The 14,450-nt window shown below is 45.1% G+C and overlaps 11 non-coding genes across 11 annotated transcripts; all 11 read right to left on the bottom strand.

Annotated features, from left to right (window-relative positions):
- Positions 1-263: 263 nt before the first annotated feature.
- Positions 264-454, bottom strand: LOC141244662 (U2 spliceosomal RNA). Its single transcript, XR_012308574.1, has one exon. It is a non-coding gene; the product is annotated as a U2 spliceosomal RNA (small nuclear RNA).
- A 1,118-nt stretch (positions 455-1,572) lies between these two features.
- LOC141244661 (U2 spliceosomal RNA) lies at positions 1,573-1,763 on the bottom strand. Its single transcript, XR_012308573.1, has one exon. It is a non-coding gene; the product is annotated as a U2 spliceosomal RNA (small nuclear RNA).
- A 1,118-nt stretch (positions 1,764-2,881) lies between these two features.
- LOC141244659 (U2 spliceosomal RNA) lies at positions 2,882-3,072 on the bottom strand. The gene has a single exon (XR_012308572.1). It is a non-coding gene; the product is annotated as a U2 spliceosomal RNA (small nuclear RNA).
- Positions 3,073-4,190: 1,118 nt separating this feature from the next.
- On the bottom strand, positions 4,191-4,381 carry LOC141244658 (U2 spliceosomal RNA). Its single transcript, XR_012308571.1, has one exon. It is a non-coding gene; the product is annotated as a U2 spliceosomal RNA (small nuclear RNA).
- Positions 4,382-5,499: 1,118 nt separating this feature from the next.
- LOC141244657 (U2 spliceosomal RNA) lies at positions 5,500-5,690 on the bottom strand. Its single transcript, XR_012308570.1, has one exon. It is a non-coding gene; the product is annotated as a U2 spliceosomal RNA (small nuclear RNA).
- A 1,118-nt stretch (positions 5,691-6,808) lies between these two features.
- Positions 6,809-6,999, bottom strand: LOC141244634 (U2 spliceosomal RNA). The gene has a single exon (XR_012308547.1). It is a non-coding gene; the product is annotated as a U2 spliceosomal RNA (small nuclear RNA).
- Positions 7,000-8,117: 1,118 nt separating this feature from the next.
- LOC141244656 (U2 spliceosomal RNA) lies at positions 8,118-8,308 on the bottom strand. Its single transcript, XR_012308569.1, has one exon. It is a non-coding gene; the product is annotated as a U2 spliceosomal RNA (small nuclear RNA).
- A 1,118-nt stretch (positions 8,309-9,426) lies between these two features.
- LOC141244655 (U2 spliceosomal RNA) lies at positions 9,427-9,617 on the bottom strand. Its single transcript, XR_012308568.1, has one exon. It is a non-coding gene; the product is annotated as a U2 spliceosomal RNA (small nuclear RNA).
- Positions 9,618-10,735: 1,118 nt separating this feature from the next.
- Positions 10,736-10,926, bottom strand: LOC141244653 (U2 spliceosomal RNA). Its single transcript, XR_012308566.1, has one exon. It is a non-coding gene; the product is annotated as a U2 spliceosomal RNA (small nuclear RNA).
- A 1,118-nt stretch (positions 10,927-12,044) lies between these two features.
- Positions 12,045-12,235, bottom strand: LOC141244652 (U2 spliceosomal RNA). Its single transcript, XR_012308565.1, has one exon. It is a non-coding gene; the product is annotated as a U2 spliceosomal RNA (small nuclear RNA).
- A 1,118-nt stretch (positions 12,236-13,353) lies between these two features.
- On the bottom strand, positions 13,354-13,544 carry LOC141244651 (U2 spliceosomal RNA). Its single transcript, XR_012308564.1, has one exon. It is a non-coding gene; the product is annotated as a U2 spliceosomal RNA (small nuclear RNA).
- Positions 13,545-14,450: the final 906 nt, after the last annotated feature.

The following is a 14,450-nucleotide window of genomic DNA, read 5'->3' as shown; positions in this document are numbered from 1 at the left end:
AATATGTCTGTTTATCCAAAAGGAAGTAGAAAGGGAGAGCTAGAAAGATAGCATTGCATCACATTACATGGCAATGCAATGCACAGTTGCTGAAGTTGAACCAAAATGAGCTTGTAATCTGGCTTCTGCAACTTTGAACATGAAAAATCCAATGAGGAGAAGAAAAGCAGAGCCAAAGAGTCCATCCCAAAATCCGACAAACAAGCAAAATGAACAAAAAACATTGAATTCAATTCTTTCTGATTTTAGAAACTGCATTAAAGAAGGGGTGCACCGGTCCTGGAGATACTGCAATACCAGGTCAATGCGTGGAGTGGACAGAGCAAGCTCTTTTTCCATCTCCCTGTTCTAAAAATCCATTTAATATATGGTCCCCAGATAGGGGACGTATCAGATATTAAACTGATAAGAACAGATACTACACTTGATCTTAGCCAAAAGGCCGAGAAGCGATAACCAGAATTGGTTTCAAACTACGGAGCCACCCAAGGATCCTAAAAAGTCCATTTGTGGAGATGAGCTCCTGGACTCCCGTTAAGAAGACATGTTGTCAACCTCTAGATCCCTTACATGCCTGCACTTTTCGGCTTGCTGCTGCTGCAATCCACGCGTTTTAGATCTGCATAACTCCACCTCTTTAAACACAGCACCTTCACCCCCTGCTGTTCCCACCCGCCTCAACACCGTTGGAAGGGAGGAGAACCAATTAAGGCGGGGGGTGGGGTGGAACGAGCAGCTGTCTACCCTTAGCAGGAGGGCTCCTGATTACATACCTCTCCTGCTGCTGCTGCTGCTGCTGGCTGTCCAGCAGCAGACTGAAGGTGGCTGCTGCTGTGCACAGGTATATAAAGGCTCAGAGCCTATTATGACACGCGCAGCCAGCGTTCCATTGCCACATTCCATCTACTGCAGGCAGGATACCTGGCTGGCTGAATGTCGCTGAGAAGCTCACAGAGACCGCCATAAGCAACAGTTTAACAGAATGCCACAGACTAATCAACCAAACTTTTTGGGTTGGGTTCTCTTTTATAGTCTGCAGGCATTAAATGAAAGAAGTCAGTGTTCCAGCAGAAGGAGACAACGTTTCAGAAAAGGCATTGTAGCAAACCAAAAAAGAAATTTTAAGCGCAGCAGTGTAACCAGCGCACATACCTGTTAGCTCGGGTGAGTTTAAAAGGCTGCTGTTGATAACAAGGGCATTTGCTAAATAGATGGTGTGTGTGCAACAATATACTGAAAGGTCAATTATATTGTGCAGCTTATCTCACCACCTGTAGTTATTTAGGTGAAAGCTCCAAAATGCTTGCCTAATATGTCTGTTTATCCAAAAGGAAGTAGAAAGGGAGAGCTAGAAAGATAGCATTGCATCACATTACATGGCAATGCAATGCACAGTTGCTGAAGTTGAACCAAAATGAGCTTGTAATCTGGCTTCTGCAACTTTGAACATGAAAAATCCAATGAGGAGAAGAAAAGCAGAGCCAAAGAGTCCATCCCAAAATCCGACAAACAAGCAAAATGAACAAAAAACATTGAATTCAATTCTTTCTGATTTTAGAAACTGCATTAAAGAAGGGGTGCACCGGTCCTGGAGATACTGCAATACCAGGTCAATGCGTGGAGTGGACAGAGCAAGCTCTTTTTCCATCTCCCTGTTCTAAAAATCCATTTAATATATGGTCCCCAGATAGGGGACGTATCAGATATTAAACTGATAAGAACAGATACTACACTTGATCTTAGCCAAAAGGCCGAGAAGCGATAACCAGAATTGGTTTCAAACTACGGAGCCACCCAAGGATCCTAAAAAGTCCATTTGTGGAGATGAGCTCCTGGACTCCCGTTAAGAAGACATGTTGTCAACCTCTAGATCCCTTACATGCCTGCACTTTTCGGCTTGCTGCTGCTGCAATCCACGCGTTTTAGATCTGCATAACTCCACCTCTTTAAACACAGCACCTTCACCCCCTGCTGTTCCCACCCGCCTCAACACCGTTGGAAGGGAGGAGAACCAATTAAGGCGGGGGGTGGGGTGGAACGAGCAGCTGTCTACCCTTAGCAGGAGGGCTCCTGATTACATACCTCTCCTGCTGCTGCTGCTGCTGCTGGCTGTCCAGCAGCAGACTGAAGGTGGCTGCTGCTGTGCACAGGTATATAAAGGCTCAGAGCCTATTATGACACGCGCAGCCAGCGTTCCATTGCCACATTCCATCTACTGCAGGCAGGATACCTGGCTGGCTGAATGTCGCTGAGAAGCTCACAGAGACCGCCATAAGCAACAGTTTAACAGAATGCCACAGACTAATCAACCAAACTTTTTGGGTTGGGTTCTCTTTTATAGTCTGCAGGCATTAAATGAAAGAAGTCAGTGTTCCAGCAGAAGGAGACAACGTTTCAGAAAAGGCATTGTAGCAAACCAAAAAAGAAATTTTAAGCGCAGCAGTGTAACCAGCGCACATACCTGTTAGCTCGGGTGAGTTTAAAAGGCTGCTGTTGATAACAAGGGCATTTGCTAAATAGATGGTGTGTGTGCAACAATATACTGAAAGGTCAATTATATTGTGCAGCTTATCTCACCACCTGTAGTTATTTAGGTGAAAGCTCCAAAATGCTTGCCTAATATGTCTGTTTATCCAAAAGGAAGTAGAAAGGGAGAGCTAGAAAGATAGCATTGCATCACATTACATGGCAATGCAATGCACAGTTGCTGAAGTTGAACCAAAATGAGCTTGTAATCTGGCTTCTGCAACTTTGAACATGAAAAATCCAATGAGGAGAAGAAAAGCAGAGCCAAAGAGTCCATCCCAAAATCCGACAAACAAGCAAAATGAACAAAAAACATTGAATTCAATTCTTTCTGATTTTAGAAACTGCATTAAAGAAGGGGTGCACCGGTCCTGGAGATACTGCAATACCAGGTCAATGCGTGGAGTGGACAGAGCAAGCTCTTTTTCCATCTCCCTGTTCTAAAAATCCATTTAATATATGGTCCCCAGATAGGGGACGTATCAGATATTAAACTGATAAGAACAGATACTACACTTGATCTTAGCCAAAAGGCCGAGAAGCGATAACCAGAATTGGTTTCAAACTACGGAGCCACCCAAGGATCCTAAAAAGTCCATTTGTGGAGATGAGCTCCTGGACTCCCGTTAAGAAGACATGTTGTCAACCTCTAGATCCCTTACATGCCTGCACTTTTCGGCTTGCTGCTGCTGCAATCCACGCGTTTTAGATCTGCATAACTCCACCTCTTTAAACACAGCACCTTCACCCCCTGCTGTTCCCACCCGCCTCAACACCGTTGGAAGGGAGGAGAACCAATTAAGGCGGGGGGTGGGGTGGAACGAGCAGCTGTCTACCCTTAGCAGGAGGGCTCCTGATTACATACCTCTCCTGCTGCTGCTGCTGCTGCTGGCTGTCCAGCAGCAGACTGAAGGTGGCTGCTGCTGTGCACAGGTATATAAAGGCTCAGAGCCTATTATGACACGCGCAGCCAGCGTTCCATTGCCACATTCCATCTACTGCAGGCAGGATACCTGGCTGGCTGAATGTCGCTGAGAAGCTCACAGAGACCGCCATAAGCAACAGTTTAACAGAATGCCACAGACTAATCAACCAAACTTTTTGGGTTGGGTTCTCTTTTATAGTCTGCAGGCATTAAATGAAAGAAGTCAGTGTTCCAGCAGAAGGAGACAACGTTTCAGAAAAGGCATTGTAGCAAACCAAAAAAGAAATTTTAAGCGCAGCAGTGTAACCAGCGCACATACCTGTTAGCTCGGGTGAGTTTAAAAGGCTGCTGTTGATAACAAGGGCATTTGCTAAATAGATGGTGTGTGTGCAACAATATACTGAAAGGTCAATTATATTGTGCAGCTTATCTCACCACCTGTAGTTATTTAGGTGAAAGCTCCAAAATGCTTGCCTAATATGTCTGTTTATCCAAAAGGAAGTAGAAAGGGAGAGCTAGAAAGATAGCATTGCATCACATTACATGGCAATGCAATGCACAGTTGCTGAAGTTGAACCAAAATGAGCTTGTAATCTGGCTTCTGCAACTTTGAACATGAAAAATCCAATGAGGAGAAGAAAAGCAGAGCCAAAGAGTCCATCCCAAAATCCGACAAACAAGCAAAATGAACAAAAAACATTGAATTCAATTCTTTCTGATTTTAGAAACTGCATTAAAGAAGGGGTGCACCGGTCCTGGAGATACTGCAATACCAGGTCAATGCGTGGAGTGGACAGAGCAAGCTCTTTTTCCATCTCCCTGTTCTAAAAATCCATTTAATATATGGTCCCCAGATAGGGGACGTATCAGATATTAAACTGATAAGAACAGATACTACACTTGATCTTAGCCAAAAGGCCGAGAAGCGATAACCAGAATTGGTTTCAAACTACGGAGCCACCCAAGGATCCTAAAAAGTCCATTTGTGGAGATGAGCTCCTGGACTCCCGTTAAGAAGACATGTTGTCAACCTCTAGATCCCTTACATGCCTGCACTTTTCGGCTTGCTGCTGCTGCAATCCACGCGTTTTAGATCTGCATAACTCCACCTCTTTAAACACAGCACCTTCACCCCCTGCTGTTCCCACCCGCCTCAACACCGTTGGAAGGGAGGAGAACCAATTAAGGCGGGGGGTGGGGTGGAACGAGCAGCTGTCTACCCTTAGCAGGAGGGCTCCTGATTACATACCTCTCCTGCTGCTGCTGCTGCTGCTGGCTGTCCAGCAGCAGACTGAAGGTGGCTGCTGCTGTGCACAGGTATATAAAGGCTCAGAGCCTATTATGACACGCGCAGCCAGCGTTCCATTGCCACATTCCATCTACTGCAGGCAGGATACCTGGCTGGCTGAATGTCGCTGAGAAGCTCACAGAGACCGCCATAAGCAACAGTTTAACAGAATGCCACAGACTAATCAACCAAACTTTTTGGGTTGGGTTCTCTTTTATAGTCTGCAGGCATTAAATGAAAGAAGTCAGTGTTCCAGCAGAAGGAGACAACGTTTCAGAAAAGGCATTGTAGCAAACCAAAAAAGAAATTTTAAGCGCAGCAGTGTAACCAGCGCACATACCTGTTAGCTCGGGTGAGTTTAAAAGGCTGCTGTTGATAACAAGGGCATTTGCTAAATAGATGGTGTGTGTGCAACAATATACTGAAAGGTCAATTATATTGTGCAGCTTATCTCACCACCTGTAGTTATTTAGGTGAAAGCTCCAAAATGCTTGCCTAATATGTCTGTTTATCCAAAAGGAAGTAGAAAGGGAGAGCTAGAAAGATAGCATTGCATCACATTACATGGCAATGCAATGCACAGTTGCTGAAGTTGAACCAAAATGAGCTTGTAATCTGGCTTCTGCAACTTTGAACATGAAAAATCCAATGAGGAGAAGAAAAGCAGAGCCAAAGAGTCCATCCCAAAATCCGACAAACAAGCAAAATGAACAAAAAACATTGAATTCAATTCTTTCTGATTTTAGAAACTGCATTAAAGAAGGGGTGCACCGGTCCTGGAGATACTGCAATACCAGGTCAATGCGTGGAGTGGACAGAGCAAGCTCTTTTTCCATCTCCCTGTTCTAAAAATCCATTTAATATATGGTCCCCAGATAGGGGACGTATCAGATATTAAACTGATAAGAACAGATACTACACTTGATCTTAGCCAAAAGGCCGAGAAGCGATAACCAGAATTGGTTTCAAACTACGGAGCCACCCAAGGATCCTAAAAAGTCCATTTGTGGAGATGAGCTCCTGGACTCCCGTTAAGAAGACATGTTGTCAACCTCTAGATCCCTTACATGCCTGCACTTTTCGGCTTGCTGCTGCTGCAATCCACGCGTTTTAGATCTGCATAACTCCACCTCTTTAAACACAGCACCTTCACCCCCTGCTGTTCCCACCCGCCTCAACACCGTTGGAAGGGAGGAGAACCAATTAAGGCGGGGGGTGGGGTGGAACGAGCAGCTGTCTACCCTTAGCAGGAGGGCTCCTGATTACATACCTCTCCTGCTGCTGCTGCTGCTGCTGGCTGTCCAGCAGCAGACTGAAGGTGGCTGCTGCTGTGCACAGGTATATAAAGGCTCAGAGCCTATTATGACACGCGCAGCCAGCGTTCCATTGCCACATTCCATCTACTGCAGGCAGGATACCTGGCTGGCTGAATGTCGCTGAGAAGCTCACAGAGACCGCCATAAGCAACAGTTTAACAGAATGCCACAGACTAATCAACCAAACTTTTTGGGTTGGGTTCTCTTTTATAGTCTGCAGGCATTAAATGAAAGAAGTCAGTGTTCCAGCAGAAGGAGACAACGTTTCAGAAAAGGCATTGTAGCAAACCAAAAAAGAAATTTTAAGCGCAGCAGTGTAACCAGCGCACATACCTGTTAGCTCGGGTGAGTTTAAAAGGCTGCTGTTGATAACAAGGGCATTTGCTAAATAGATGGTGTGTGTGCAACAATATACTGAAAGGTCAATTATATTGTGCAGCTTATCTCACCACCTGTAGTTATTTAGGTGAAAGCTCCAAAATGCTTGCCTAATATGTCTGTTTATCCAAAAGGAAGTAGAAAGGGAGAGCTAGAAAGATAGCATTGCATCACATTACATGGCAATGCAATGCACAGTTGCTGAAGTTGAACCAAAATGAGCTTGTAATCTGGCTTCTGCAACTTTGAACATGAAAAATCCAATGAGGAGAAGAAAAGCAGAGCCAAAGAGTCCATCCCAAAATCCGACAAACAAGCAAAATGAACAAAAAACATTGAATTCAATTCTTTCTGATTTTAGAAACTGCATTAAAGAAGGGGTGCACCGGTCCTGGAGATACTGCAATACCAGGTCAATGCGTGGAGTGGACAGAGCAAGCTCTTTTTCCATCTCCCTGTTCTAAAAATCCATTTAATATATGGTCCCCAGATAGGGGACGTATCAGATATTAAACTGATATGAACAGATACTACACTTGATCTTAGCCAAAAGGCCGAGAAGCGATAACCAGAATTGGTTTCAAACTACGGAGCCACCCAAGGATCCTAAAAAGTCCATTTGTGGAGATGAGCTCCTGGACTCCCGTTAAGAAGACATGTTGTCAACCTCTAGATCCCTTACATGCCTGCACTTTTCGGCTTGCTGCTGCTGCAATCCACGCGTTTTAGATCTGCATAACTCCACCTCTTTAAACACAGCACCTTCACCCCCTGCTGTTCCCACCCGCCTCAACACCGTTGGAAGGGAGGAGAACCAATTAAGGCGGGGGGTGGGGTGGAACGAGCAGCTGTCTACCCTTAGCAGGAGGGCTCCTGATTACATACCTCTCCTGCTGCTGCTGCTGCTGCTGGCTGTCCAGCAGCAGACTGAAGGTGGCTGCTGCTGTGCACAGGTATATAAAGGCTCAGAGCCTATTATGACACGCGCAGCCAGCGTTCCATTGCCACATTCCATCTACTGCAGGCAGGATACCTGGCTGGCTGAATGTCGCTGAGAAGCTCACAGAGACCGCCATAAGCAACAGTTTAACAGAATGCCACAGACTAATCAACCAAACTTTTTGGGTTGGGTTCTCTTTTATAGTCTGCAGGCATTAAATGAAAGAAGTCAGTGTTCCAGCAGAAGGAGACAACGTTTCAGAAAAGGCATTGTAGCAAACCAAAAAAGAAATTTTAAGCGCAGCAGTGTAACCAGCGCACATACCTGTTAGCTCGGGTGAGTTTAAAAGGCTGCTGTTGATAACAAGGGCATTTGCTAAATAGATGGTGTGTGTGCAACAATATACTGAAAGGTCAATTATATTGTGCAGCTTATCTCACCACCTGTAGTTATTTAGGTGAAAGCTCCAAAATGCTTGCCTAATATGTCTGTTTATCCAAAAGGAAGTAGAAAGGGAGAGCTAGAAAGATAGCATTGCATCACATTACATGGCAATGCAATGCACAGTTGCTGAAGTTGAACCAAAATGAGCTTGTAATCTGGCTTCTGCAACTTTGAACATGAAAAATCCAATGAGGAGAAGAAAAGCAGAGCCAAAGAGTCCATCCCAAAATCCGACAAACAAGCAAAATGAACAAAAAACATTGAATTCAATTCTTTCTGATTTTAGAAACTGCATTAAAGAAGGGGTGCACCGGTCCTGGAGATACTGCAATACCAGGTCAATGCGTGGAGTGGACAGAGCAAGCTCTTTTTCCATCTCCCTGTTCTAAAAATCCATTTAATATATGGTCCCCAGATAGGGGACGTATCAGATATTAAACTGATAAGAACAGATACTACACTTGATCTTAGCCAAAAGGCCGAGAAGCGATAACCAGAATTGGTTTCAAACTACGGAGCCACCCAAGGATCCTAAAAAGTCCATTTGTGGAGATGAGCTCCTGGACTCCCGTTAAGAAGACATGTTGTCAACCTCTAGATCCCTTACATGCCTGCACTTTTCGGCTTGCTGCTGCTGCAATCCACGCGTTTTAGATCTGCATAACTCCACCTCTTTAAACACAGCACCTTCACCCCCTGCTGTTCCCACCCGCCTCAACACCGTTGGAAGGGAGGAGAACCAATTAAGGCGGGGGGTGGGGTGGAACGAGCAGCTGTCTACCCTTAGCAGGAGGGCTCCTGATTACATACCTCTCCTGCTGCTGCTGCTGCTGCTGGCTGTCCAGCAGCAGACTGAAGGTGGCTGCTGCTGTGCACAGGTATATAAAGGCTCAGAGCCTATTATGACACGTGCAGCCAGCGTTCCATTGCCACATTCCATCTACTGCAGGCAGGATACCTGGCTGGCTGAATGTCGCTGAGAAGCTCACAGAGACCGCCATAAGCAACAGTTTAACAGAATGCCACAGACTAATCAACCAAACTTTTTGGGTTGGGTTCTCTTTTATAGTCTGCAGGCATTAAATGAAAGAAGTCAGTGTTCCAGCAGAAGGAGACAACGTTTCAGAAAAGGCATTGTAGCAAACCAAAAAAGAAATTTTAAGCGCAGCAGTGTAACCAGCGCACATACCTGTTAGCTCGGGTGAGTTTAAAAGGCTGCTGTTGATAACAAGGGCATTTGCTAAATAGATGGTGTGTGTGCAACAATATACTGAAAGGTCAATTATATTGTGCAGCTTATCTCACCACCTGTAGTTATTTAGGTGAAAGCTCCAAAATGCTTGCCTAATATGTCTGTTTATCCAAAAGGAAGTAGAAAGGGAGAGCTAGAAAGATAGCATTGCATCACATTACATGGCAATGCAATGCACAGTTGCTGAAGTTGAACCAAAATGAGCTTGTAATCTGGCTTCTGCAACTTTGAACATGAAAAATCCAATGAGGAGAAGAAAAGCAGAGCCAAAGAGTCCATCCCAAAATCCGACAAACAAGCAAAATGAACAAAAAACATTGAATTCAATTCTTTCTGATTTTAGAAACTGCATTAAAGAAGGGGTGCACCGGTCCTGGAGATACTGCAATACCAGGTCAATGCGTGGAGTGGACAGAGCAAGCTCTTTTTCCATCTCCCTGTTCTAAAAATCCATTTAATATATGGTCCCCAGATAGGGGACGTATCAGATATTAAACTGATAAGAACAGATACTACACTTGATCTTAGCCAAAAGGCCGAGAAGCGATAACCAGAATTGGTTTCAAACTACGGAGCCACCCAAGGATCCTAAAAAGTCCATTTGTGGAGATGAGCTCCTGGACTCCCGTTAAGAAGACATGTTGTCAACCTCTAGATCCCTTACATGCCTGCACTTTTCGGCTTGCTGCTGCTGCAATCCACGCGTTTTAGATCTGCATAACTCCACCTCTTTAAACACAGCACCTTCACCCCCTGCTGTTCCCACCCGCCTCAACACCGTTGGAAGGGAGGAGAACCAATTAAGGCGGGGGGTGGGGTGGAACGAGCAGCTGTCTACCCTTAGCAGGAGGGCTCCTGATTACATACCTCTCCTGCTGCTGCTGCTGCTGCTGGCTGTCCAGCAGCAGACTGAAGGTGGCTGCTGCTGTGCACAGGTATATAAAGGCTCAGAGCCTATTATGACACGCGCAGCCAGCGTTCCATTGCCACATTCCATCTACTGCAGGCAGGATACCTGGCTGGCTGAATGTCGCTGAGAAGCTCACAGAGACCGCCATAAGCAACAGTTTAACAGAATGCCACAGACTAATCAACCAAACTTTTTGGGTTGGGTTCTCTTTTATAGTCTGCAGGCATTAAATGAAAGAAGTCAGTGTTCCAGCAGAAGGAGACAACGTTTCAGAAAAGGCATTGTAGCAAACCAAAAAAGAAATTTTAAGCGCAGCAGTGTAACCAGCGCACATACCTGTTAGCTCGGGTGAGTTTAAAAGGCTGCTGTTGATAACAAGGGCATTTGCTAAATAGATGGTGTGTGTGCAACAATATACTGAAAGGTCAATTATATTGTGCAGCTTATCTCACCACCTGTAGTTATTTAGGTGAAAGCTCCAAAATGCTTGCCTAATATGTCTGTTTATCCAAAAGGAAGTAGAAAGGGAGAGCTAGAAAGATAGCATTGCATCACATTACATGGCAATGCAATGCACAGTTGCTGAAGTTGAACCAAAATGAGCTTGTAATCTGGCTTCTGCAACTTTGAACATGAAAAATCCAATGAGGAGAAGAAAAGCAGAGCCAAAGAGTCCATCCCAAAATCCGACAAACAAGCAAAATGAACAAAAAACATTGAATTCAATTCTTTCTGATTTTAGAAACTGCATTAAAGAAGGGGTGCACCGGTCCTGGAGATACTGCAATACCAGGTCAATGCGTGGAGTGGACAGAGCAAGCTCTTTTTCCATCTCCCTGTTCTAAAAATCCATTTAATATATGGTCCCCAGATAGGGGACGTATCAGATATTAAACTGATAAGAACAGATACTACACTTGATCTTAGCCAAAAGGCCGAGAAGCGATAACCAGAATTGGTTTCAAACTACGGAGCCACCCAAGGATCCTAAAAAGTCCATTTGTGGAGATGAGCTCCTGGACTCCCGTTAAGAAGACATGTTGTCAACCTCTAGATCCCTTACATGCCTGCACTTTTCGGCTTGCTGCTGCTGCAATCCACGCGTTTTAGATCTGCATAACTCCACCTCTTTAAACACAGCACCTTCACCCCCTGCTGTTCCCACCCGCCTCAACACCGTTGGAAGGGAGGAGAACCAATTAAGGCGGGGGGTGGGGTGGAACGAGCAGCTGTCTACCCTTAGCAGGAGGGCTCCTGATTACATACCTCTCCTGCTGCTGCTGCTGCTGCTGGCTGTCCAGCAGCAGACTGAAGGTGGCTGCTGCTGTGCACAGGTATATAAAGGCTCAGAGCCTATTATGACACGCGCAGCCAGCGTTCCATTGCCACATTCCATCTACTGCAGGCAGGATACCTGGCTGGCTGAATGTCGCTGAGAAGCTCACAGAGACCGCCATAAGCAACAGTTTAACAGAATGCCACAGACTAATCAACCAAACTTTTTGGGTTGGGTTCTCTTTTATAGTCTGCAGGCATTAAATGAAAGAAGTCAGTGTTCCAGCAGAAGGAGACAACGTTTCAGAAAAGGCATTGTAGCAAACCAAAAAAGAAATTTTAAGCGCAGCAGTGTAACCAGCGCACATACCTGTTAGCTCGGGTGAGTTTAAAAGGCTGCTGTTGATAACAAGGGCATTTGCTAAATAGATGGTGTGTGTGCAACAATATACTGAAAGGTCAATTATATTGTGCAGCTTATCTCACCACCTGTAGTTATTTAGGTGAAAGCTCCAAAATGCTTGCCTAATATGTCTGTTTATCCAAAAGGAAGTAGAAAGGGAGAGCTAGAAAGATAGCATTGCATCACATTACATGGCAATGCAATGCACAGTTGCTGAAGTTGAACCAAAATGAGCTTGTAATCTGGCTTCTGCAACTTTGAACATGAAAAATCCAATGAGGAGAAGAAAAGCAGAGCCAAAGAGTCCATCCCAAAATCCGACAAACAAGCAAAATGAACAAAAAACATTGAATTCAATTCTTTCTGATTTTAGAAACTGCATTAAAGAAGGGGTGCACCGGTCCTGGAGATACTGCAATACCAGGTCAATGCGTGGAGTGGACAGAGCAAGCTCTTTTTCCATCTCCCTGTTCTAAAAATCCATTTAATATATGGTCCCCAGATAGGGGACGTATCAGATATTAAACTGATAAGAACAGATACTACACTTGATCTTAGCCAAAAGGCCGAGAAGCGATAACCAGAATTGGTTTCAAACTACGGAGCCACCCAAGGATCCTAAAAAGTCCATTTGTGGAGATGAGCTCCTGGACTCCCGTTAAGAAGACATGTTGTCAACCTCTAGATCCCTTACATGCCTGCACTTTTCGGCTTGCTGCTGCTGCAATCCACGCGTTTTAGATCTGCATAACTCCACCTCTTTAAACACAGCACCTTCACCCCCTGCTGTTCCCACCCGCCTCAACACCGTTGGAAGGGAGGAGAACCAATTAAGGCGGGGGGTGGGGTGGAACGAGCAGCTGTCTACCCTTAGCAGGAGGGCTCCTGATTACATACCTCTCCTGCTGCTGCTGCTGCTGCTGGCTGTCCAGCAGCAGACTGAAGGTGGCTGCTGCTGTGCACAGGTATATAAAGGCTCAGAGCCTATTATGACACGCGCAGCCAGCGTTCCATTGCCACATTCCATCTACTGCAGGCAGGATACCTGGCTGGCTGAATGTCGCTGAGAAGCTCACAGAGACCGCCATAAGCAACAGTTTAACAGAATGCCACAGACTAATCAACCAAACTTTTTGGGTTGGGTTCTCTTTTATAGTCTGCAGGCATTAAATGAAAGAAGTCAGTGTTCCAGCAGAAGGAGACAACGTTTCAGAAAAGGCATTGTAGCAAACCAAAAAAGAAATTTTAAGCGCAGCAGTGTAACCAGCGCACATACCTGTTAGCTCGGGTGAGTTTAAAAGGCTGCTGTTGATAACAAGGGCATTTGCTAAATAGATGGTGTGTGTGCAACAATATACTGAAAGGTCAATTATATTGTGCAGCTTATCTCACCACCTGTAGTTATTTAGGTGAAAGCTCCAAAATGCTTGCCTAATATGTCTGTTTATCCAAAAGGAAGTAGAAAGGGAGAGCTAGAAAGATAGCATTGCATCACATTACATGGCAATGCAATGCACAGTTGCTGAAGTTGAACCAAAATGAGCTTGTAATCTGGCTTCTGCAACTTTGAACATGAAAAATCCAATGAGGAGAAGAAAAGCAGAGCCAAAGAGTCCATCCCAAAATCCGACAAACAAGCAAAATGAACAAAAAACATTGAATTCAATTCTTTCTGATTTTAGAAACTGCATTAAAGAAGGGGTGCACCGGTCCTGGAGATACTGCAATACCAGGTCAATGCGTGGAGTGGACAGAGCAAGCTCTTTTTCCATCTCCCTGTTCTAAAAATCCATTTAATATATGGTCCCCAGATAGGGGACGTATCAGATATTAAACTGATAAGAACAGATACTACACTTGATCTTAGCCAAAAGGCCGAGAAGCGATAACCAGAATTGGTTTCAAACTACGGAGCCACCCAAGGATCCTAAAAAGTCCATTTGTGGAGATGAGCTCCTGGACTCCCGTTAAGAAGACATGTTGTCAACCTCTAGATCCCTTACATGCCTGCACTTTTCGGCTTGCTGCTGCTGCAATCCACGCGTTTTAGATCTGCATAACTCCACCTCTTTAAACACAGCACCTTCACCCCCTGCTGTTCCCACCCGCCTCAACACCGTTGGAAGGGAGGAGAACCAATTAAGGCGGGGGGTGGGGTGGAACGAGCAGCTGTCTACCCTTAGCAGGAGGGCTCCTGATTACATACCTCTCCTGCTGCTGCTGCTGCTGCTGGCTGTCCAGCAGCAGACTGAAGGTGGCTGCTGCTGTGCACAGGTATATAAAGGCTCAGAGCCTATTATGACACGCGCAGCCAGCGTTCCATTGCCACATTCCATCTACTGCAGGCAGGATACCTGGCTGGCTGAATGTCGCTGAGAAGCTCACAGAGACCGCCATAAGCAACAGTTTAACAGAATGCCACAGACTAATCAACCAAACTTTTTGGGTTGGGTTCTCTTTTATAGTCTGCAGGCATTAAATGAAAGAAGTCAGTGTTCCAGCAGAAGGAGACAACGTTTCAGAAAAGGCATTGTAGCAAACCAAAAAAGAAATTTTAAGCGCAGCAGTGTAACCAGCGCACATACCTGTTAGCTCGGGTGAGTTTAAAAGGCTGCTGTTGATAACAAGGGCATTTGCTAAATAGATGGTGTGTGTGCAACAATATACTGAAAGGTCAATTATATTGTGCAGCTTATCTCACCACCTGTAGTTATTTAGGTGAAAGCTCCAAAATGCTTGCCTAATATGTCTGTTTATCCAAAAGGAAGTAGAAAGGGAGAGCTAGAAAGATAG

Source organism: Phyllobates terribilis, unplaced genomic scaffold (genome assembly GCF_046119375.1).
Source record: "Phyllobates terribilis strain yellow unplaced genomic scaffold, ASM4611937v1 Scaffold_1598__1_contigs__length_248474, whole genome shotgun sequence".
Taxonomy (NCBI): domain Eukaryota; kingdom Metazoa; phylum Chordata; class Amphibia; order Anura; family Dendrobatidae; genus Phyllobates; species Phyllobates terribilis.
Note: the sequence above shows the minus strand (reverse complement) of the source record. Positions and strands in the feature narration are given on the sequence as shown.